Here is a 25,718-nt window from a genome sequence, read left to right as displayed (position 1 = left end):
AGATTTTAAATTTAGACAAGTCTTAAATAATTTTGAAATGCTATTTGCAAAATAAGACAAAAATGTTCTTACTTTCATATATGCCTAAGAAAAACATTAGAATTTCAAAATAACTTATTGGATGATTTTAAGGTTACACAGATGATAGCAGGTAAAATAAAAATAGCTTGTAATAATACAGTAGAAGTATTGAGAACAAAGTGAGTTAACCTGTGAAAACATACATATTTATACCCCAAAATATCATAGAAAAATCTAGAAACAAGAATAAATAAGTACATATTCCATTATGTCAGGGCAATGACATTGTCACATGTTATATAGATTCTTATGAGAAAGTGAGAGTGAAAATGGCAAATAATTGTCATCATGTTATTATGAAAATAGCTTTGATCTCATGGACTTCCAGAATCTTGGGGACTCCCAGGTGTCCCTGGACCATACTCTGATAACCACAGATGTAGAGTGAGGGTAGGCATCAGAGAGTCTGGTTGTTTCTCAATATTCTTGTTTCCAGCCCCTTTTCTCCCCTATTCTCAAAGGCACCTGGTGCTTCCAGCTTCTGAAACTTTATAGGGTTCCACAGCAAGAAGCAGCCTGCTTTTGGGTTTCCCTGAAAGGATTCACAGGTGTAAAATTCAGCCTCCTCCAGTTAGCTAAGTCAGTTACCACTCTTCCTTCTGTTTTCTAATATCAACATTTTTACTGTGGTATTTTCCTGTCCTGTTCTCTTAGACCTTCTGGGTTAATACCTTTCTCTCTCTCTCTCTCTCTTTTTTTGGTCCCATTGCCATTGTTTCAGTGGGATTTTGGGAGTGAGCTTAAGGAATCCCTGTTTTTAAACACCATATTTGACTTGAAATTCTGCTATCTGCTTTTTTGATCTTCTAGGATTATTTTTAATAACAGAAAATTTAAAGATTAATTTAAAAATATGAAGTTAATGTTAATATTTAGCCAGTTATATATGAACACATGTGTGCTCAGTTCTGTCTGACTCTTTTGCAACCCCATGGACTGTAGCCCACCAGGCTCCTCTGTCCATGGAATTTTTCAGGCAAGAATACTGGAGTGGGTTGCCATTTCCTACTCCAGGGGATCTTCCCGACCCAGGGAGAGAACCCACGTCTCTTGCATCTCCTGCACTGGCAGGCACATTCTTTACCACTTGCGCCACCTAAGAAGCCCCATTTATCAAGTTAGGCAAACCCAAATATTCTCTCTGCTTAGGCCTCATCAGAGACAAAGAGAATAAAAAATTATAGCTATGTAGCCCAGACATCAGGATTTTGAAATTTATTACATGATTCTGACATTTAGTGAGGACTGAGAACTACTGCCCTGGATTCTTCTGATTGAGCAGGTAGCCCGTGAGCACTTGAACTCCAGAGAGCACACTCAGCATACAGCTTCTAGACCACCACCCGCAGCAGCACCACCTGGGGGCTTGTGAGAAATGCACATTCTCAAGTCCCATTCCAGACTGACTGAATCAAGGCCCAACAATCTGTTCTAGCACACCCTCCACATAATTCTGATGCTCTCTGACCTTGAGAACCACAGAGGATGACTGCCTGCTCTCTAAGAATGCATTCATCACTGAATTTTTTGGCATAAAACTTTATTCAGTAGCTTCTCTTCTGACATGGCAATGGGAAAAAAGAAGCAAGAAAAATTTTCTTGGGAGTTAGCCTTTAGAAAATTCCTGCCTCTTGTAGTCAAAGACAGAGCTTCAAATTATCTAATTTTCAAGAAGTTTTTCTCTCTTATAAGAAAGTCCTATATTAAAGTCTTTCTTTCCTATAAGAAAGAGAAAAGAAAGTTTTCTCTTTTTGGTCTTGGTCTGCACTTATATACCTCACTTCTGCTGTTGTAAGAAAATTAAATATGATGCATATAATATAGCTGTAGGCTTAAATAGATCAATTTTAAGAGATCAAGTGTATAATTTAGACTTTTGGCTATATTTAAAGGCATAAAAATGAACATTTAAAAAAGTCATCGCAAGAGCAACTATGGGTTTGCACACAATGTAAGTAAATGTGAGCAAAATGACCCTAAGAATAGCATCTATTTGAAAAATCATGAACATTTCCAGAGGTGATTGGACATTAGAGTGACTTTGTAAGCAACAATTCTGCTTAAAGGAAAAAGCTGAAAGAATCTCACATAGGTAATCCGTTTTAGAGAAAAGAGTGCTAATGAAATGCAAGCTTTATTTACCAAAAAAAATGGAGAAAAAAGCAATGTGATTCACAGGAGTGTTAAAACTTTTTTAAAACACTATTTTGGAAGTGAAGAACTTCTGGGGCTGCATCTTATAGTTTGGAAGAAAGAACAAGAACTCTGAAGTCAAATAGCCTTGGGCAGAATCCCTCTGATTCTTAGCAGGTTGTGGCCTTGTGAAGAAACAATCTTTCAGAGCTGTTTCCCATCTATAAAGTAGGGCTAATGTCTACTTCACAAAACTGTTATTAAAATTAAATGAGGTAATGCATGAAAAGCACTTTGTGCAGTGCACACAACAACATATTGAGTCCTCATGAAATGTTGAGTTCCCTTTTCCTTTCCCCTTCTGTCTTTCTGTGACCCTTCCTAATCACTCTGTTTCTGGAAGTGTCTTGCTATATAATATACAGATGTTTAGGACCTATTCTATTACTGAACATCTTTATATTGGATTGGTCAAAATGTTAGCTTGGGTTTTTTTTTAACATCTTACAGAGAACCCTGACGAACTTTTTGGCCAACCCCAATAGCACTGTGTGGACGCTTCAAGTCTTTTGCTTATAGTCTTTTCAATCAAAGGAAGAAACTGAGTGGTTCTGTGAGGTAAACCTGTTGTGTTTTGTTTATTAATTCATTCAAGAGATATTTATCAAGCATGTATTATATCAGGCATTGTGCTAGATCTTAAAGATAGACTCAGGAGAAAAAATGAGACAAGAGCCTTCCCCATGAGGAGCTTAGTGGTCTTCTAGTTAGCAAAGAGTTTATCCCTCCAGTGATCACTTCTATAAGCCATACCTATTCTTCTGGAAGAAAAGATAGAAAGGGAGAGGTGCTCCTGGTAGAGGAAATAAGAATGACAATAGGAAGCAAATCTTTGTGGGCCCCAGAGAGAGCTATGCCTAGATAAATGTCTGCGGCAGAGCATTTAAAAAGGAAAGGATAAGGAGGAAAGGGAGCCATGAATAACATGGAGTTTGACTGCAAAAGAATTAGAGAAAAAGAAAGAGAGAAAAAAAGATCTTTCTAAAATAGTGTTGAAGAATCAAAGAAGCTCCATTTTAAGAAAGTGAAGATTGGAAATTCCCAGTGGTCCAGTGGTTTCGAGTCCATACTTTCACTGCCTAGCCTGGGGTTCAATCCCTGCTCAGGGATCCTGCAAGTCATGCAGAATGACCAAGGGGGCAAAAAAGTGAAGATTATACACACACACACACCTGTAAGGATGTATTTTATTTAATTGGGCCTTTTCTGGTGTCAAACTCTGTGTTAAGTTCTTTACAGAAGTGTTTCAGAGCGTGGGTTTGCTGCCTAACAGACTGAGTTCAGGTCCTTAGCACCTACTGTCTGTGTGACCTTGGGCAAGTTGCTCAGTACCTCATTGAGCCTCAGTGTCTTCATTTGTAAGTTCAGTTCAGTCACTCAGTCGTGTCCGACTGTGATCCCGTGGACTGCAGCACGCCAGGCTTCCCTGTCCTCCACTATCTCCTGGAGTTTGCTCAAACTCATGGCCATTGAGTCAGTGATGCCATTCAACCATCTCATCGTCTGTCACCCTCTTCTCCTGCCTTCAATCTTTCCCAGCATCAGGGTCTTTTCTAATGAGTTGGCTCTTTGCATCAGGTGGCCAAGGTACTGGAGCTTCAGCTTCAGCATCAGTCCTTCCAGTGAATATTCAGGATTGATTTCCTTTAGGATTGACTATTTGATCTCCTTGATCAGAGCACATACATATACATAAAACCAGAAAGAAGGCTAAATGTGGCATTATCTCCAGGTTCTCATAGGGGTCTCCTCTGCCTAAGGAAGGAAAGTTTGAGAAATGCCAATCTAGGGCTTACACATAGATAATAACATCTGCCATTCATTAAAGCTGCCCAAGCACATGATGTACATTATATCAAGGGTAACTGCTACCTGTATGGATGTTAAATGGCTGCATGTGGGGACTTACTAAGCTTGAAATTCTAAGATCACCCCTCTATCGTTGTGCCAGGTCCTGACTCTAATGCTTAATTATCTTGTACAAGTCATTTGACTGCACTGTCTCAGTTTTTCTGTAAAATAAGTACTCATTAAAAAAATTTTTTTACTCTGTGCCAAACACTGTTTCAGGTTCTTGAGATAGATCAGTAAACAAAACATACAAAAATCCCTGTCCTTATGGAGCTTAGATTCTGGCAGGGAAATAGGGATTGGTTGGAAGGTAGAAAAGATGGGTAGGTAGAAAGGCAATAAACAATAAATATAACAAAATTTATGTTATAAAAAGTCAAAAGTTGAAATAAAGGAAGTACTGTAGGGAGGAGGCCAACTGCAGTATTAAACAGAGTGATCTATGAGAAGGTGAGATTTGACCAAAGATGTAAAAAAGTTGAGGAAATTAGCCAAGCTAATACCCTGAGGAAGTGTGTTGTAGGCAAAGGAGAAATTAGATCAAAGGTTCCAAGATGGGAATGGATCTTAGGTATCATATTCATTCCCACCATGTAGAATTATTGTGAGGATAAGTGAAATAATGCATGTATAAAGCCTTCAACACTTAAAATCATGAGTGTTTAATATGTTTTGGTTACAATTATTATTTATCATTTTTATGAAAGTCAGATTTCTAAATATCAATATGTTGTAGAATCTTTCAGACTGATCGGCATAGTACATGAATGGAAATGGTGCCTCTTTGAAACTGCTGTTTTCCTCCCTACATAGTCTTGACTTTTATACATACTACTATGAGATGAAAAAATGTATTTATTGTCTTTGAACAATTTCCTTCCTTGGCAAAAATCATGCAAAAGGTGTAAACTGAAGCCAAATGGTAGCTGTAACCATTTTCCCCAAGTATTCAGTTGCTTTATCAGTCTCTCAGTGGTTACTGTCTGAAAGGTCCCTATGGTGAAAAGCATAACCATTTTCTATGGAGGACTTACCAGTATTCCCAACCAATCTAACCATTTTTCCTTTCCATATCTCTTTTCTTTTTTAGAAGAAAAGAATGTGAGATGTTAATGTTATTAGAATTTGATTTTGGCTGTCTCAAACTCTCAAATCCTCAGAGGAATCAGAGCTCTCTATACATAGTGTTTTATATAATATATTGTGTGGGGTAAGGATGATGAAAATTGAACAGATGAGTACTAACTGAAAACCTTCCATCTGCCAATGTTTAATACACCAGATATTGTTGTATTAAATCCTTGAAAACCCTGACTACCTTTTTGTTCAAACTGTGGTCCAAACCAGCAGCATAAGCACGACCTGGGAGATGTTAGAAATGCAGACTCTTGGGCCCCACCCCAGACCAGCTATTGACTCAGAAAACTTGCATGCTCTATCACTCAGTCGTGTCTGACTCTTTGTGTCCCCATGGACTGTAGCCCGCCAAGCTCCTCTGTCACTGGAATTTTCTAGGCAAGAATACCACTTCCTATTCCAGGGGATCATTCACACCCAGGGATTGAATGCCCATCTCATGTCTCCTGCATTGGCAGGAGGATTCTTTAGCACTGTGCCACCTGGGAAGCCCACTGAGTCAGATCTGTATTGTAATAAGAACCCCAGGTGTTGCACAGCCACACTGAAGTCTGAGAATTACTGCCCTGATGAGACACATAGCATTAGCACCATCCTTCTCAGATGAGGAGAGTAAGCTTCCGAGAGAGCAGGTAACTTGTCTATACACCACAAGTAAAGGGTGATGCAGGATTTAACTGAAGTCTCTCCATAGAGTCCAAACTCTTTCTACTACATTCTTTCCCTCACGAGTTCTTTTTAATAGGTATATTTCATAGTCTATTTTATACAGAAAAAAGTAAATTAGCTTCTATTTGAACCTACTTTGAAAGCCTCTGCCTAGACAGTCTGAGATAAACAACTGGTCCAAAGAAGCAAGCCTAGAAGATGATAATTGAGTTTGTGTGTGGCTGTGGGCGGATGAGTCACACGCTCTCCGGCTCTTAAGAGGTAAGCTGCCTCTCTGTTGAATTAGGAAACCCAAGTGTAATTGTTGGCAGGATTCTCCCCAAATCCTGTTCTGATGAGCAGAAGACAAGAGCAAATGGAGAAAGGCAGACCATAGCCTGAGGAGATGAACAATCTGGCGAACGAGTCAGGGAATGTCTTTTTTTATGAGCAAGGAGGTATTTATATGGTTTGCCTTGAGTCAGTCGCCTCTGATGTTGGGAAAACAGACTGGGAACAGCTGGACCACACTTTGGATCAGTTGCCACAACAACTTGATACATTTGTCTCTGGTGTCATTTGATCACTTTGAATGCTGTTATTACCTCTGTGTGGATGTTTGACTTTCAGGCTTACTTCGTGCAGTGAGCACGTCTGTTTGATTGTGTTCCTCAGATTACATGGAGTGTTGATTATATCTTTTGGGAGTTTGGGTTCTAGGATTACAGGACATGGCAATCTCACAGGTGCCTGGATCCGAGGCTCCCATAGAACCACTGTTGTATTTACCATTATCAGAACTCTGATTTCCAAGAATAAATCACACCTGATGGTATCTGGGAAAATCGTACAGATATTCAAAGTCATCTCCAAATTTCAGTTTCTCCTCGCCGATGATTTTTGTGAGCAACACCTTGCAAACTTGATCTCAGCACAGAAGTGATGGTTGTTACTATTATTTAGTATTTACCTTTTTCTTGGACAAGTTAGGCAAGACCCAGTTTGAAGGTTTGCAAAGTAAATTGAATGCATTTGTGTGATTTAAAGAGCTGCTTAAATCTTTCCTCCAAAGAAGTTTAGAAATGACTGGTCTCTTGATAAATTGAAAGTGAGCCCAGCTACTGTCACAAGAAGAAAGGCTGAAGGTTCTGCATGAATCATTTACCCCAACAGACATTTGTTCTCCTTAAGAAAATTGGCTGTTTTCTCTTTTCTGATAAGAAATGATCCCAGCTCCCAAATTTATGGCAGCTGAAACTGAAGGATATATTTATATTACCAGGCCAGTGCCCCCCACCACAACATTCTCTAAATGTCATAGTTGGGCTTCTTTCTAAGGAACAAAATCTCAGAGAATTCAAGTAAGCAAAGAGAAAAAAAAAAATTATGTCATTAGAAGCTAGGGAGGATGATTTTGAGCATGTGCAGGATGTAATTTCATTATTGTCTAGAGTTACACGGCTGTTTCTGGAATCAGGGAGTTTCCTAAACAGAATATATTGTTGTTAGATGGCAGCATAACTGTGGTTTTCTGCTGGTATTTTAGTGCGGAGGTGGATAGCTGTTTCCTGTAATTTCCACCCCCCCCCCTTTTTTCTCTCTTCCCACTTCATTTTGTATAAATAAAAGGAATCAAAAGAGTAACAAAAGAACCACCACCAACAAACATTTCTGTTAAAGTTCTAAACTTGGCCTAAAATTCAAGGAATTCAAATTTTCTATCATTTGAAAAAATTCATTTATATTGTGTGTAATTAACATAGATTTTCAATGCTTGTTCAACTTTTACATAAGACGCTTTAATGTGAATCACATGAAAAATGTGGTCAAGTATTATGAGCACTTTGACATTTGCATTTCCTGTTCTGTGTGGGTAATTTTGTAAATTTGGGGTTAGCCTAACAGACTGGGAGGGGGGCAAAGAGGAAGTTGGCCAGCTTGTTTGGAAAATGCCCTTCCTTATTGAGTATTTGGCATGCCCTAAGTGAAGGGCTGGTGATTTCCCTGCAGCATGGGGGACGTTATCTCATGAAGAGCCAAGTTTTACCATAAGGAAAGCATAAAAAGCCTCTGTTCCAGCAGGGCAGTATCATCAGTGTCACCAACAGCAGCGTTCTTTCAGTGCTTGAGAAAACCAACTTACTGAGTGAGCAGACTATGGACTGGAAGGACTCAAAACCCAGGAAAGACCTCCAGGTCAAAACCCCAGGAAAGACCCCCAGATTCTTACACAGTTAACCACAAGAAGCCAGAACTACATGCTGTTTCTTTGAGTTTAAGGCACTTTTAAGGTAATCAATCCTTTTATAATTGTAATGAAAGTTGTTGGTTTTCTTAGAAAAATGTATGTGTATGCAAAAATACACCCACGCACATACAATTTTACGTGTGATTTCAAGGTGTTTATGGATCCCCTGAAGCCCATCGATGGACCTAAAGGAATTCAAATACCCTGTGTTAAGAATTAGGTTTGAGCAGCCTTCTTCCTCAGAGAAGACAATGGCACCCCACTCCAGTACTTTTGCCTGGAAAATCCCATGGACGGAGGAGCCTGGTGGGCTGCAGTCCATGGGGTCACTAAGAGTCGGACATGACTGAGAGACTTCCCTTTCACTTTTCACTTTCATGCATTGGAGAAGGAAATAGCAACCCACTCCAGTATTCTTGCTTGGAGAATCCCAGGGACGACGGAGCCTGGTGGGCTGCTGTCTATGGGGTCACACAGAGTCAGACACGACTAAAGCAACTTAGCAGCAGCAGCAGCAGCAGCCTTCTTCCCATCATACTACTAACTCTCATACCCTCAAGTCTTCTTTTAAAATGTCTTTGAAGTAGAACACATAAAGTCCCAACAATCTCAATATAAATTATTATTGTATAACAAGAGGCAGAAAGGGGTTGTGGGAACCAGAAGAAAGAAATCTTAGTCTCCCCTCCATCACTTCACTCCATGTTTTGTTTATGATTAGTGTTTATTAATCCACCCCACTCTAGTACTCTTGCCTGGAAAATCCCATGGACAGAGGAGCCTGGTAGGTTGCAGTCCATGGGGTCGCTAAGAGTAGGACACAACTGAATGACTTCACTTTCACTTTTCACTTTCATGCACTGGAGAAGGAAATGGCAACTCACTCCAGTGTTTTTGCCTGGAGAATCCCAGGGACGGGAAGCCTGGTGCGCTGCCGTCTATGGGGTTGCACAGAGTCGGACACGACTAAAGCGACGCAGCAGCAGCAGTGTTTATTAAAGCACTATGCAGAGAAATGGACATGATACGCAAAAAAGACACGTAAATGTCTGAGACATTTTATTTTTATCTTACTTTATTTTTCCTGGACATATATTTGCCAGAATTTGGATGTGAGAGAAAAGCAGGCAGTGAAATGTTTGTATAATCTCATGATCCATACAATTTCTATGAATTCCTCCCTTATAGATTCATGGAATGTTGCTGGTAGGCATGTATTCCTGCCCAGAACTTCTGGGAACATCTATAAGGACAAACATTTTACAATCGTAGTAAGAGTTTTAATTAACATAAAATAATGCACAACCCATATATAACAGATATTTAGTGAACAGACTGCAAAAAGCTGCTGATTATTCTGGCACAGCATCATTTTGCATTATCTATAATTAGCGATTGCTTTCTGCTGTCTTGCTTCTGTGATTGAGCTTCTGCACTTCTAGAGATACGCTGTGTGCAAGTTTAGCAGAGAGACAGGAAAATCCTCTGGATGCCATCTACCCTAGTCTCATCCCTTTCTTTCCTCTCCATTCAGTGCTCTGTCTACCTCCATTTACTCAGATCATGATCACTTTCTGTCTCCTGGGAACCCTCAATTCACATGGTCTCTGTTGCTTGCCTCCTTGCTCTCTGCCCAAGGCACATACATAATTAGAGCTATAATTCTAGTGTCTCCAGGAAGAAGGAAACTGATATCTTTTTATATGTAATTGTCATTTTATTTCATCTTTGCAACTTGTCAATGTCTTTGGAGACTCTTGTCTTTCCAGCCCCTGCCCACTTTTATTACTAAATACTATCATTTTAATTTATATATGGTTTTGTAGTATGGAAGAAATTCCATTCGACTTGGGAAACAGAGATCTTAGCCTTCTATCTATAATCTGCTATTCACAAGTTGTAGGGCCTTAGGCAAGTCAGTTCATTTTCTGAGTCTTGATTTCTTCATAAAATGAAGGTAATATCTTCCTCATAGAATTATTGTGCAAGAAAAAGAAGTGACATATGTTAAAGTATAAGGTTGAACCAAATAAAATTGACAATATTCAATAATTTTTGGCCCACAAGAAAGGCAATTTCATGTGGTTCAACTAATATCAAGCACAGTTCAGTTCAGTTCAGTCACTCAGTCGTGTCTAACTCTTTGTGACCCCATGAATCACAGCACGCCAAGCCTCCCTGTCCATCACCAACTCCCGGAGTTCACTCAAACTCATGTCCATCGAGTTGGTGATGCCATCCAGCCATCTCATCCTCTGTCGTCCCCTTCTCCTCCTGCCCCCGATCCCTCCCAGCATCAGAGTCTTTTCCAATGAGTCAACTCTTCCCATCAGGTGGCCTAAGTACTGGAGTTTCAGCTTTAGCATCAATCCTTCCAATGAGCACCCAGGACTGATCTCCTTTAGAATGGACTGGTTGGATCTCCTTGCAGTCCAAGGGACTCTCAAGAGTCTTCTCCAACACCACAGTTCAAAAGCATCAATACTTCGGCGCTCAGCTTTCTTCACAGTCCAAGTCTCACATCCACACATGACCGCAGGAAACCATAACCTTGACTAGATGGAATTTTGTTGGCAAAGTAATGTCTCTGCTTTCCAATATACTATCTAGGTCTTAACATTCCTTCCAAGGAGTAAGTGTCTTTTAATTTCATGGCTGCAGTCACCAAGTGCAGTGATTTTGGAGCCCAAAAAATAAAGTCTGATGCTGTTTCCACTGTTTCCCCATCTATTTGCCATGAAGTGATGGGACCAGATGCCAGGATCTTAGTTTTCTGAATGTTGAGCTTTAAGCCAACTTTTTCACTCTCCTCTTTCACTTTCAACAAGAGGCTTTTTAGTTCCTCTTCACTTTCTGCCATAAGGGTGGTGTCATCTGCATATCTGAGATTATTGATATTGCTCCTGGCAATCTTGATTCCAGCTTGTGCTTCCTCCAGACCAGCATTTCTCATGATGTACTCTGCATATAAGTTAAATGAGCAGAATGACAATATACAGCCTTGACATACTCCTTTTCCTATTTGGAACCAGTCTTGTTCCATGTCCAGTTCCAAATGTTGCTTCCTGACCTGCATGTAGGTTTCTCAAGAGGCAGGTCAGGTGGTCTGGTATTCCCATCTCTTGAAGAATTTTCCACAGTTGATTGTGATCCACACAGTCAAAGGCTTTGGCATAGTCAATAAAGCAGAAATAGATGTTTTTCTGGAACTCTCTTGCTTTTTCCATGATCCAGTGGATGTTGGCAATTTGATCTCTGATACCTCTGCCTTTTTTAAAACCAGCTTGAACATCTGGAAGTTGACGGTTCACATATTGCTGAAGCCTGGCTTGGAGAATTTTGAGCATTACTTTACTAGCGTGTGAGATGAGGGCAAAAGTTTGAGCGTTCTTTGGCATTGCCTTTCTTTGGGATTGGAATGAAAACTGACCTTTTCCAGTCCTGTGGCCACTGCTGAGTTTTCCAAATTTGCTGGCATATTGAGTGTAGCACTTTCACAGCATCGTCTTTCAGGATTTCTGGAATTCCATCACCTCCACTAGCTTTGTTCGTAGTGATGCTCTCTAAGGCCCACTTGACTTCACATTCCAGGATGTCTGGCTCTAGGTGAGTGATCACACCATTGTGATTATCTGGGTCAAGCACAGACCATTGTAAATTGGAAATAGTCAACAAATGTTGGATCTGAATCTGTTTCAATTAGGGGTAGTGGAACAATCATTACAAGGTTGCTTCTTAGATATCTTCCCTGATAGATATCTTCCCTGATCACACTGAAAAACACACAGGAAGATTCCTGAAGAACACCCTTCACAGAGCTGTGGGAAGACACTTAAGGTCTATTCTGCAATATATCCCAACTTTCCCCTGAGGATAAAATATGAAAGTTTCAGGATCACAGTATTAGATAACAGAAGGGATTTCAGGCCCTCTAGAAAAGAATAGCCTTAAATACTGCACTTCTAAATTTTTCAACCTTCTTGCCAAAGTTATATTGGTATTTAATTAATAAAATTATGTTATAGCACATGTATTAAAGAGTACTTAGAACTTTGTTTTGGTCAAAACAATATTATTATTCAACTTTGCAGATGATGAAAAAGAGGTTGAGAAAAGTTATATAATGTAATAAATGTATCTTTGTTACAATATAATAATTCATCAATTAATATATTTAGTTAATAGCAAAGCCTTTACCAGAACCTAGATTTCTAGAACCTCATGTTTTCTTCATTTCTTTACTCATCTGGCACATATTTATTGAATACCTGCTATATAACAGACTGTGTGCTTCTTCTGGTCAGTCCCATGTTGCAGTTCATCAGTTGGAACTGATGCTTAAGTGGAGTCATCTCCAAGTTCCATTTTAGTTCTAGATACAGTTCTATTCTTAATAGAAACAAGACAAAAAACTGTCAGAATTTCCAACAATTTCTGTTAGAATGATACCAGTGCTGCTTTTTAACATTTTGCCCAAAGAGATAAATTGAGCATCTAATAATAGATTGGAAACAAAATTGGTCTAATCCATGTTGTGGTGATATAATATGGTACTTTATGATTAGGTGTTATATTTAATTTGGATATTAATATATAAGGCAATGAAATAGAAGAAGATAAAGGTACAGAGGAACAGGAACAAAGAGAGGAAAATGATCATTTATGATGCTTCTTTTTAGAAGATGCTTTTCTTTTTTCAACACTCACCAGGAGGACATTTGAAGGGAGATGAAAACTAAAAGTGCTGAAAACAGACTTATTCCTTAAAGATGATCAGTTTTCTCAGGGCTGAGCCTGCCTTTAGTATGCACATTAGGAAATGTTGGGTTTGGGGAGAGATTAATACCTCAAATCAGTTGTAAATGCACACACCTCCAGTTACAGGTGGTCCAGAATAATAGTTTTACGTGTCCTAGAAGGGCATTAAAAATAAAATCAGTGGGTTACTTTCTTCAAGTGGTAATTTAATTAAAATGTGAAACATCAAGGAGGCAGAAAACTAGCCCCTACCCTTCTCATGTCCATTGGCCATCAGCTAGCTCTTCAGGGCCAGTTAGCACTGTAAGTAGCTCCTCTCTCTACGTTTCTCAAGACCCAAGAAACTTCTCAGTTAATTGACATGTTCCTAGAACACTCACTGCAAAACGCTGTGTTTGTACTTTTAAGAACCTTGATACATGAATTTTATTCCTTATAAATTTTAAACCATAAACATGGTTTATGACATGCAAGGCTGGCTGTGTGGCTATGTGACCTGTACAGTTTCACATAGGGCTCCATGCTTAGAAGGGCTCTGTACTTAGATTAATGTTTTATCGTCAATGTCCTGAAATTCTTTGTTTTTAACAAGGGGTCTTGCATTTTCGTTTTGTACTGGATCCCACAAAGTATGTAGCTAGTCCTGTCTCCTTATAATCATTTTTAGACTTTTCTTGCTCTGTTTAAAAATTTTCATGAAAATGCTAAATTTTGTTGCGAAGATTATCAAATAATCTATCTAACCTGATACAGTAAGGGGCATGAAGGACTAAGAAATGAACAATGTGATTCAGTGTGATTCTTCTCTGCTTCCAAAATGTCAAATACTAAAATTCCCCATTCTCAGATTAATCTTTCCCAAGTCATTTTTACTACAAAACTAGCCCATGCCTTCTCCCTGGTGAAATAGTTATATGTGTCACATACTGATTATATGCCTTGTACTTTATATGTTTCATCTAATTTAATCCTCATAACAACCATGGATGGTTGGTAGTATTATACCCTGAGGTATAATGATGAGGAACGCAAGGCTCAAGGGCTTCACTTAATTTGCTCAGGATTTAAAGCTCAGTCTAATTTTTGGTTGGTTGGGTGTTTGCATAACCAGCATCTGTCCCCCAGTTACACAGAGATCCTTCTTTATGTAAGACCAATGTTTAGTTTCTATTGAGTCCTCTCTAATTATCTCTCAGTCCTGACCCCTTTCATTTTCTTTGTCTCATCTCCTGACTTCTCCCATATTCTCATTCTTTTTTCCCTTGTTTCTTACTCCTTCTAGACCTAGACTCCCCTTTCTCTCTCATTCTCTAGTCAATGCAAATTCTCTTTCACTGTAAAGAAATTCCTACATATCTCTAAGCTTTTCACAAATAGCCACTTTGGCTGCCTTTTACAATTTTATGACTTTGATATCATCTTGTAAACAAAATTTATGTAAACCAGCCATCCCTGTAGGAAAGCAGTAACTATTTTGCATAAATCATGGAAAATATTCTTCTCCAGGTAGTCAGTTACAGCAATTTTGCTATCATTATCACTGCATATTGATTGATTTCTCAGCAAACAATGTAGATCGGATACTGTTGAATTAATTAATGCCTTTCTACCTTAATTTTACAAATTAAATACCCTGGCATGTCAGTATTTTTAAAGAAAATAGAGTTGTTATTAGCATTCAGTTATTTAAATTCTATTCAACAAAGTTCCTTTTGATTATAATAAAGACCATTGTGTGTGTTAGTTGCTCAGTCATGTCCAGCTTTGCAACTCCATGGACTGTAGCCCACCAGGCTCCTCTGTCCATTGAATTTTCCAGGCAAGAATACTGTAGTGGCTTGCCATTCCCTATTTTGTCTCACCTAGACTGTCAATATTCAGCTAACTAACTGGTCTCCCTGTAACTTCCCATTTTCTCCTTGGTAATCTCAACATTTTAGAATGACATGTTGGGTTTATCATAATCTGGATGTGATTTATCATTCCAGTTTTATCCTTCTCCATTCTTCTGCCTCCCTCACCCCTGGGCATGCTATTTTCCAATTGAGATAATGGTTCTTTTTCCATAGTATGCACTTCCATGCTAGTGCTATTTCTTCTTCCTGAAATGCCTTTCTTTCCCTTCTCTGTCTTACAAAAGCTTACCTCTCCTTTAGAGTTGAGCTCCCATGTCAGACTTCTAAGTCTTTCTTAAGTAATCTCCTACCTCAAAATAGCAACCATTAAATTGGAGTTTCCTTCTTTTTTGCCCTTCCTTTCTTGATCTTTGCAACTGGGGCTTGTTATTATGCACTAAATTTAAAGATTCATAAGAAAAGTAAAAAAAGTAGTGGATGATGAAGAATTACAAAATTCATTAACAAACAATGCAGCGTACAATTCATCTCGGCTTATTATTTGAGGATTAGTTATTTTCAATCAGTCAGTAAACACTGGATGATATGTAAGGATATTATACAAGGCCTCTGCCTTCAAGATACTTACAATATAGTTCTTTACATCAAACTAAATGAGTAATACAAGAGTAGATAATTACGTACACTAATTTTGAGACCTAGATTAGCCAAATTTATAGATTTTACAACTGAAGGCACTTCATGAGATCATTTGACTTGGCCCCCTAACTCCAAGAAAGAACTTAGTGACCCCATTCCGTAGGTGGGACAAATAAGAGTCAAAGAGGAACCAGAACCCAGTATGTTTCCCTCCTTGTGTGGAGTTTCCCTCCTCCCTCTTGGCTCTATATTATCATCAGACAATTCATCAACAAATTCTGCTAGTTCTACCTTCAAAATGTATCCAGAGTCAAAACACTTCTAACCATTTTAACTACTACCATCAATATTTAAAACAGCTTTCATTTCTTAACCAGATTATTGCAATAGCCTCCTAACTGATCTCTTTGCTCCCACATATAGCCTATTTAAACAAGCATCTAGAGTGATACTATCATTCCTCTGCTCAGAATCCTGCAATATCTCTTCATCTGTCTTAGAAAAATAACCAAAGTCTTTAGGTTGGACTATAAGGACCTACATTAACCTTGTCCCTGAATTCATCTCCTGCTGCCATCTTCCTGCCTGCTGTCAACTCTACTTCCTTAAACAGGACAGCCATGCTCCCATCTTTGATCTTTTCATTTGCTTTTCCCTTTGCCTACAGTCATCTTCCTCCAAAATCCTCATGACTCTCTCATTTCAGTATTCTGTTCCAATGACCTCTAATGAGAGTGGCCTTCCCTGGCCACCTTTTGTAAAAAGGCACAATTTCCCTCAGTCCAATACTTCATGTATCACCTTTTTCCTGCTTTATCTTTTTCTTCATAGCATTTATTCCCAGTCTAATACATTTATTATTTTATTTTTATTTTTTCTCCCTCTTCTAGAATGCAAATTCCATGAGAGTAGAGGCATTGTCTATCATATTTAATGCTATATTTAATGCTATATCATATTTAATGCTATATTCCCAGTACCTAGAATACTGCTTGGTATTAATACCAAGTAGTAGATCCTCCATAATGAATTGTTGAATGAGAGAACTGAAGGAATCTTGCTGAGGACTGAAGCCCTAATCAGTGTGCCCACACCATGCCTTCTGTTTTCTCGACTCTTGGAATGTCTAACTCTCACACCTCTGCCATTGAATCTGTTCATTCTTTGTGACCCATATTAGATTTCACCTCCTCTATAAATTTTAAGTGACTTCTATCTATCTCTAAACTCTCATATTCAACATGGGGCAATTTTTTGACAACTCATCATACCCTGTTTTAGTTACTTCATCTTTACTTTCTTTAGATATTTTGAAATTTATTTTAGAACTTTGTATTACCTTCCTCACCAGATCACTGTTTAAAACAAACCAAATAGTATTTATTGTGCTGTACTATTTAAGCATGTGTTAGATGCTGAACATACAACCTTGAGCCTTTCCGATTCCATAGCTCTAAAACAAGAAGAGGTTAGACTAGACTCTCTTTTTCCAAAGTGTACTTTAAGGAACGTCAATGGTTGGTTCCTGTATTAATCAGGCTTTCCAGAGAAACAGAACCAACAGGACCTGTGTATAGATACAAAAAGAGATTTATTGTAAGGAATTGGCTTGTGATTATGGAGACTGGCAAGTTCAAAACTGCAGAGTTGGCTGCCAAGGTCAAGACTCAGGAGAGCTGATGGGGAACTCCAAAGGCATCTGCTGGACTGCCTTTTGCTGTCTCATTCAGGGAAGCCAGTCTTTTTGGTCTATTAGCTCTTCAACTGACTGGATGAGGCCCACTCACTTTATGCAGGGCAATTTGCTTACTGAAAGTTCATTGATTTAAATGTTAATTTCATCCAGGATTACTCTCCAAGTAGATACATAAAATTAACCATCACAGACTCTGAAAAAAATGACCCCATTATGAAATAAATTTGTGAAACCCTGGATTAATTAATGTGTATTCACTGTGGTCTCAGATTCTAATGTGTGCTACTAATTTTCAGGGTGCACATCCTTTGGGACTAGTGTTGCATGCACATGCTTTGGGGAAATGCTAGAGCAAATGGTCATTAAGATTATTTTCCTTTCTAAAAGGTCAAAATCCTAACTGAATTGCTCAAGGCCATAAGGCTACACAGCATTAAAATTTAGACTACAACTCAGTCCTTTTAGACATGGGTAAGATTATTTACTGTAATTTTGTAATAGCAAAAGATTGAAAACAACATAATGCTTTATAAAGAGGAAAGTGGTTAAATAAAAATCATTTTATATGCTCATAAAAGATACTATGCAGCTTAAGTGACTTCCCTAGTGGCTCAGCAGTAAAGAATCTGGCTGCAATGCAGGAAATGCAGGTTCGATCCCTGGGTCAGGAAGATCCCCTGGAAGAGGGCATGGCAACTCACTCCAGTATTCTTACCTGGAGAATCCCTTGGACAGAGAAGCCTGGCAGGCTACAACCCATAGGGTCACAAAGAATCAGACACAACTGAAGCGACTTAGCACGAATACACGCAGCTTAAAGAAGAAGCTCTTTGTGCACTAATATGATGCAGTCTCTAAAATATATCATCTAGTTGAAAAAGGAAAAGTCAAGAATGATATGTATAGAATATTACCTTTTGTGTCAAAATGTATGTATAGATAGGGGGTACTTTCACTTTTCACTTTCATGCATTGGAGAAGGAAATGGCAACCCACTCCAGTGTTCTTGCCTGGCGAATCCCAGGGACTGAGGAGCCTGTTGGGCTGCCGTCTATGTGGTCGCACAGAGTCGGACACGACTGACGCAACTTAGCAGCAGCAGCAGCAGCATGGGAGGAAATAATATGCTTTATTTATACATGCTTAGAATCATTTATAACATTTTTTGCCTCCAAGAAGAATAGGGTCACTAGGACATAGAGATGAAAAAGAGACTTTTCATTACATTCCTATATACTCTTTTCCTATTGATTTTTTAAACTTGTGAATCTATTGCATATTCAAAAACAAAAATTAAATAAAAAGCAAGCTCAGGTGATTCTAATGAAATAGAGATTTGGAAACCACCAGACTACATGTTGTCCTCCTAGATTAGAATCCTTTGAGACCAATAGTTCAAGTTTTATCATGCTGCCTCTGGGGACTTTGCTTATGCATTCTTTTTGAAAAAAATAATCATGCCCTGCTCCCTTCTCCTGAATCCCCAACTTCTCAGTCCTCAGGAAGGCTTGTGATTCTCTGAGGGAGCACCAGTGCTGGTTAGTCTGTATCTGCCAGGCTTAATCCAACCTGGAAGGAAGGCTGTGTGTGGCAGGGCAAGGAGGGGCCAAGGAATGACTAGTAGCTCAGATTCAAGGTGGGCCTGGGGCTATGAGCCTTGACCTGTGGTACCAATTTAGCATACTCCCTTTTTGTGTTTCAACTTTCTCCTCTGGAAAATTAGAAAACAAGATTTGACTTACTTGTGTCAGGCAGGGTTTGAGGCTCCAATGAAATTATAGATGAAAATGTATTTGGCAAACACAAGGGGTTCCATATATATGGAAGAGATGGATTTGTTGTGGAGGGTAAATTGCTTCAGGTGCATCCACTAACATGACGATGAAGCCGTTTTGTTCCTGGCACTGCACCACCATCCCACATAAAGGAAGCAGAAAGCAGCCATATCTTCTTCAATCTCTGGAATCTCACCCTGAGTTTATAAGGGACATTATGGGGAAGCTGAAGTCCAGACATCCAGCTGATGCCAGGAATTACCTCCCCTGTTCAAATGGGCTCACATGTCAGCCCTTTGCCAAGGTCTTTTCTGTGGCCAAGAAAGGCTATTATGTGTCAAGGGAGCTTTTTAAAAGCTGCCTTTTTAATAGGGATGGAATAATTTTAGAAGTAGAACGTGGAATTATTTTCAGAGGCGTTGGAAGGAGACCCTGTAATGAGTTGTATGATCTTAGACCAATGATTTCACCTCTCTGGGTCTCAGTTTCCAAGTCTGCAAATGAGACAGTCCTTAAAACCATGTAGACCCTTCCAGTTCTAAAGTAAGAAAACTACCCAGCACAAATGGAAAAAGGAAAACAGAAATCCCAGTTATTTGTGCAATTCTGTGCTCAAATTGTCATCAGATTTAGAAAGTAAATTTGCAGTGAGTTGATTGTGCTGAGAACCACTCCAGGATCAGTTCTATTTCATTAACAAGAGAGTATTCTTTTCTTTGCTGTATACTTCAGTTTGATCTGCCTTACCAGCAGCACTTTCCTCTCTTCATTCAGACAAACAAATAAATAACCAGCCTAGTAGCCAAGAATGAAATTAGTAGCAGGTGGAACAGCTTAGTTTTAATGATGCTGCAACCAAATTTTAATTGAACAAAGACTCATAACTTTCCTGTTTTTAGCCCATTAGAGCCTCACAAGTACTCAGTGAAGTTGGCACACCTAAGTCCCAGGGAGGAAAATGCTAATATTCTTGACATCCTTTGTCAGCTCTCCTTTCCATCTCTAGAAATGAACTCGTTTTCCTGGAAAGTTTCAATTTCTCTTTGGCCTGGGTTTTGTGTGTTTTCTTTATCTTTAAGAAAAAATTTGTGTTGAAATTTTTTTCAGAGGAAGCTCTTTACTGCCTCTTTTCCTGAAGTGAGAGGGTGATTTCAAAAGAACCATTTGTAGAATCTTCTTTCTGATTTGTTTTATGAGAAGTCAAAAATGGTTGCAGAAAGAATTATGTAAAAACATTCATTTCTCCACACTCGTAATTAATAAGTTTTAGTATTTTTAGGTTTTGCTTATGACATTTTTATATAAAACAAAATATTATAGATATAAAATTGAGGTTTACCTATTCCTCTACCTTGTCCCATTACTTCCTAGAAATACATAACTTTAGATTGCATGCATTCTGTCAATAGGTTTTATAGTTTTACTAAAGCCATGGGAATCTTTATCTATTGTATTGCTTTATATACTTTAAACATTTATGTGAATTATATAATTGAAAATTATATAGAATTACATAAGTATAGGGTGATAACACTACATGTTCAATAAATTTCTTTGTTCAACATGTTTTTAAGATCTGTGTATACTGTTAAATATAAATTTATTTCATTTATTTTCTCTCCTATACAGTATAATAAAAAACATTTCCTATTATAAAATCATAAAGATATTCTCCATTTATTTTTTAGAGTTAAAAAAAAATTTTTTTTAATGACATGACATACATGCTCAGTCATTTACAAGACCATGGATTGTTCCAGGCTTCAATATCCATGGAATTTTCCAGGCAAGAATACTGGAGTGGGTTGCCCTTTTCTCCTCCAGGGTAATCTTCCTGACCCAGGGATCAAAAACACTCTTGCATCTCCTGCACTGGCAGGTGTATTCTTTACTGCTGTACTACCTGGGAAGCTCCAGTTTTAAAGCTTTTTTTTTTTTTTTTTGATACTTAGGCCTAATTCCATCTGGAATATATTTTTATTTTTAGATGTAAACTAAAACTCTGATCTTATAGTTTTCTTCATATAGTTCCTACACATTGGGATAAATTTGTTCCTAAGGATCTTACAGGTTTGCTACAGTTGTGAATGTCATTATTTTCACTATGACTTTTAATTAGTTGTTTTTAGTATTTGGGATGGAGAAGGCGATGGCACCCCACTCCAGTACTCTTGCCTGGAAAATCTCATAGGCGGAGGAGCCTGGTAGGCTGTAGTCCATGGGGTCGCTAAGAGTTGGACACGACTGAGTGACTTCACTTTCACTTTTCACTTTCATGCATTGGAGAAGGAAATGGCAACCCACTCCAGTGTTCTTGCCTGGAGAATCCCAGGGACGGGGGAGCCTGGTGGGCTGCCATCTATGGGGTTGCACAGAGTCGGACACGACTGAAGGGACGCAACAGCAGTATTTGGGAATGCTATAGGTTTCATATGTTAATTTTTAAAGTTATTATCATGTTAAATTTCCTCTCTGGTTTTCAGTTATTTTCTATAGTTTATTTTTGTTTTGTTTGTTTTAGTCACTAAGTGGTGTCCGACTCTTCGTGACACCATGGACTGTAGCCCACCAGGCTCCTATGTCCATAGGATTTTCCAGACAAGAATACTGGAGTAGGTTGCCATTTCCTTTTCCAGGGGATCTTCCTAACCCAAGGATTGAACCCGTGTGTCTCCTGCACTGCAGGCAGATTCTTTACCCACTGAGCCATTGAGCTTTTCTATAGATCATTGTATTGCTTACAAATTATGATCAATTGGTTTCTTTCTTTCTAATAGCGATGTACTTTTGTTTTGATTTTCTTTGTGGGTTTTGTCTATTTTTTTTTTTAACTTGTTAGGATCTTCAGTATGCTGTTAAATAGTGAGGGTGATAGAACGTATCCTTGTTTTTTCTTGACTTGAGTGGGAATAACTTAACTTTCACCATACAGTATGATATATTTTCTGGGTTTTTGGTTGATAGCCTTTATCAGTTTAAGAAGATCTTATCTCTGTTAAAGAATTGTTTTATTATTTTAAAATTATTTCTGTTTTTTTATTTGGCTTATCAAGGAGTAGAGTTTAATGTCTTTGAATAAATAAGACAGATCAAAAGAACCTTTGCCATGATCAAAGGATAATGAGTGATTATCTTTTGGGAGAGTCATTTGGAAAAGGTTGAAATGACAAAACTTTCTACTAAATATAGGTATATTTAAAATATTTATTTTTAAATGTTGAGGAAATGCCTTTTGATGAACTTTAATCTACTTATTTTTGGTGCCATATCCTTTCAGCATTTGCATTTAGTCAGACATGTAATTTTATACGACTAGGTTTTCACATAAGTAAATTAGCATTACTTTATTTTTTAAATTATTTTCCCTTTGTGTAAATATGAGACAAGTATAAAGTTCATATTTCTTTAATAAAATGTATGTATGAAAAATCACCAGTAACTTAGCCTGTGTATGGAGTATTCTTTCTTTTTGGTCTTTTAAGCTTGCTTTTGTATTCCTCTTGAGTTGTTTTTCTTTTTTAGAAAAGATTTTTATTGGAGTATAATTGATTATTATTTTTGAATATTACTTTTTAAGTAATGGAAAGTGTCAAATTTTATCTAACTCTTTTTTGTATCCACTGAGATGATTATGTGATTTCTCTCCTTTAGCACCTTAAGATTGTGTATTACATGAACAATTTTTTTGACATTGAATCATCTTTCTATTTATAGGATAAACCCTATCTAGATGGGAATTTTTTTTAATACGTTGCTAGCTTCTATTTGCTAATACGTTAAGATTTTTGTTTCTATATTCATAAAGGAAATGATTCTATGATTTTATTTTCTTGTTCTATTCTTTACCACATTTAGAATCAGAGTTCTACCATCATAAAATGATTTGAGTAGTTTTTGTTCTTTATTCTTTGAAACAATATATTCTTTTACCACAATTTAATGTAGGGATTATTTGTTCTTTAAAGGTTTTGTTAAACCGGTTTGTAGAGAGCTTCTGGTCTGGTCATGAGAGAATAGTTTGTATTGGACTGACCCTCCCATCAAAAACAAATCAAATAGGTGGTCAAATAATAAAATAACTTCTCAAAGGCATTGGAGTATAGTCAACACAGAGACTTAGAGAGGCTGCTGCTGCTGCTGCTGCTAAGTCACTTCAGTCGTGTCCGACTCTGTGAGACCCCATAGATGGCAGCCCACCAGGCCCCCCCATCTCTGGGATTCTCCAGGCAAGAACACTGGAGTGGATTGCCATTTCCTTCTCCAATGCATGAAAGTGAAAGTGAAGTCACTCAGTCGTGTCCGACTCTTCACGACCCCATGGACTGCAGCCTACCAGGCTCCTCCATCCATGGGATTTTCCAGGCAAGAGTACTGGAGTGGGTTGCCATTTCCTTCTCCATTAGAGAGGCTAGGACTTGAAAAAAGGTAAATCTATGAAGTGAACTCCCTATCACCATCATCCCTAAATTTCTCCCTAAGGAATTTTCCAGAGTATTACCTAGAGGAATAGAGTTTAAACAGAAACAGCATTCTTTGGGGCTGGGGAAATAGAATATGGGCCTGCCAAAGTGGTTGTGGTATTAATGGGCAAAATCCCGGAGAAAAACAAACCACAAAGAAGGAATCCCAAAATATGATACAAATTCTCCACAAGTGACTGGCCAACTCCTCAGCTATATGTATAAGTGTTGAGATCCCTAGAAATGAAGCAAAAAACCATAGTTGAGAGGCTGGACAACTAAACAAAAATTTCAGCAGCCACATAAAATAGTAGAGAAACAGATTAGAGCTCAAGTCCCGTCAATAGGCAGGAGATAAGCCTGGTTGAGAGTCTCAGACTCTGAAAGCCTTATCAGTTCAGTTCAGTCGCTCAGTCGTGAATGACTCTTTGCAGCTGCATGGACTGAAGGCTTCCCTGTCCATCACCAACTCCCAGAGCTTGGTCAAACTCATGTCCATTGAGTCGGTGATGCCATCCAACCATCTCATCCTCTGTCATCCCCTTCTCCTCATGCTTTCAGTCTTTCCTAGCATCAGGGTCTTTTCCAATGGTTTATACCCTGGGAGTAATGACCACGCCCTGGAAGTAAGAACAGTATCTTAGGGGTAAGGGTTAATCCAAAAAGACCAAACCTACCAAAGCCTTAAACTAAACTTTAATAGGATCAAGATGATCTGCTAGTATTCTGTTCTTTCTAAAAGTGAACATAACTGTCTTTGAAAATGGCAAATTGTCCATAGCCTTTACAGCTTTTAATTTGCAATGTCCAATATCCACTTGAAAATTATGAAGCCAGCCAAAAAAGCTAAGAGAGAAGCTAAGAGAGAAGAAACACACTCACAGACATGTGCATGTGTGCACTCATGTGATTCTGGCATTTGTGTTGTCAGATGGAACTTGAAATAATTCTGATCAACATGTTCAGGAAAGTATAGAAAATATGAATAAAGGTTAAAGACAGGATTTAAAAAAAAAATTGGAACCCATTTTACAAAAATCAAATGGACAATCGCAAGTGCAAAGGTATCTGAAGTTAACAACTCTTTGGATGTGTGCAACAACAGACAAGATATAGCAAAAAAAAAAAAAAGGATTAATCAACTTACAGACAAGTTAATAGGAAATATCCAAAATGAAGCACAGGAAAAAATAAAAACAATGCTGAAAGTGAGTATATGGAATATGTGGGATACAGTCAACTTCTACTGTTGACTTTTTTTTCTGGAGTGCCAAAATAAGAGGAGAGAATGCAACAGAAGCAATTTTTGAAAACATAATGACCAAGAAAATGCCACAAATTGAAGAAGCTCACATGTTTAAAAAGTTAGAATTAATATCTGACTCAGCTCTTCTTCTTAGAGTTATATATTCCAAAGAACTGATAATAGGTATTTTTAAAATCGCAAGCAGGTATTCTTAAAAGCAAGTACTTTTCCATGAATGTTCATAACAGCAATATTTACAAAAGGTAAAAGAAGTCTACCTTTTGAATACATAAACAAAATGTGGTATATCTATTCAATGGGATAAATACTGGTACATGACATGACATGGATAAACTTTGAAAACATTATGCTAAGTGAAAGAAGCCAATCACAAAGGACCACATATCAAGTGGTTCCATTTATATGGAATGCCCAGAATATTATATCCATAGGAACAGAAATATTAGTGGTTCCCAGCGGGTGGTGGGTGGAGAAGGCTACTCCAGTACTCTTGCCTGGAAAATCCCATGGACGGAGGAGCCTGGTAGGCTGTAGTCCATGGGGTCGCGAAGAGTCGGACACGACTGAGCGACTTCACTTTCACTTTTCACTTTCATGCATTGAAGAAGGAAATGGCAACCCACTCCAGTATTCTTGCCTGGAGAATTCAGGGACGGGGGTCTATGAGGACGCACAGAGCCGGACACGACTGAAGGGACTTAGCAGCAGCAGCAGCAGTAGCAGGGGATGGTGGTAGAGCAGAATGAGGATTGACTGCCTAATGGATATGGGGTTTTGTATTCAGGTGAAAATGTTTTGGAACTAGATACTGATGATGGTTGTACAACATTATGACTGGGCTAAATGCCACTGAATTATAAACTTTAAAATGGTTAATTTTATGTTACACAATTTTGGCTCAGTTGAAAAGCATTTATAGAAGAAGCTCAGCAAATTGTTATAAGGATACGTACAAAGAAAACCACACCTAGATAAATCATAGTTGTACCAAGAAAAAACAAAATTAGTCATTGAAAGAACTCTCATTTCATTATCTTCTATCTTCTATAGTTTGTGTTGAGAAGTCAAATGTAAGTAGTATCGCTCTTTTGAAGGTGAAGTCTTTTTTT

At 38.2% G+C, this 25,718-nt stretch overlaps 1 protein-coding gene and 1 long non-coding RNA gene across 8 annotated transcripts in view; one reads left to right on the top strand and one right to left on the bottom strand.

Moving 5' to 3' along the window:
* The window catches only part of HPSE2 (heparanase 2 (inactive)), a 716,285-nt gene that overhangs the window by 493,087 nt on the left and 197,480 nt on the right, over positions 1–25,718 (top strand). The gene's annotated exons all lie outside the window — the stretch shown is intronic.
* The window catches only part of LOC133239265 (uncharacterized), a 30,967-nt gene continuing 17,551 nt past the window's right edge, over positions 12,303–25,718 (bottom strand). The window contains exons 2-3 of the long non-coding RNA XR_009733769.1: positions 13,005–13,070; positions 12,303–12,547 (exon numbers count right to left, since the gene is read on the bottom strand). This is a non-coding gene — a long non-coding RNA (uncharacterized LOC133239265). The remainder of the gene's footprint in view (positions 12,548–13,004; positions 13,071–25,718) is intronic.

This window comes from Bos javanicus, chromosome 26 (assembly GCF_032452875.1).
Source record: "Bos javanicus breed banteng chromosome 26, ARS-OSU_banteng_1.0, whole genome shotgun sequence".
Classification (NCBI taxonomy): Eukaryota; Metazoa; Chordata; class Mammalia; order Artiodactyla; family Bovidae; genus Bos; species Bos javanicus.
This window is presented reverse-complemented; position numbering and strand designations above follow the sequence as displayed.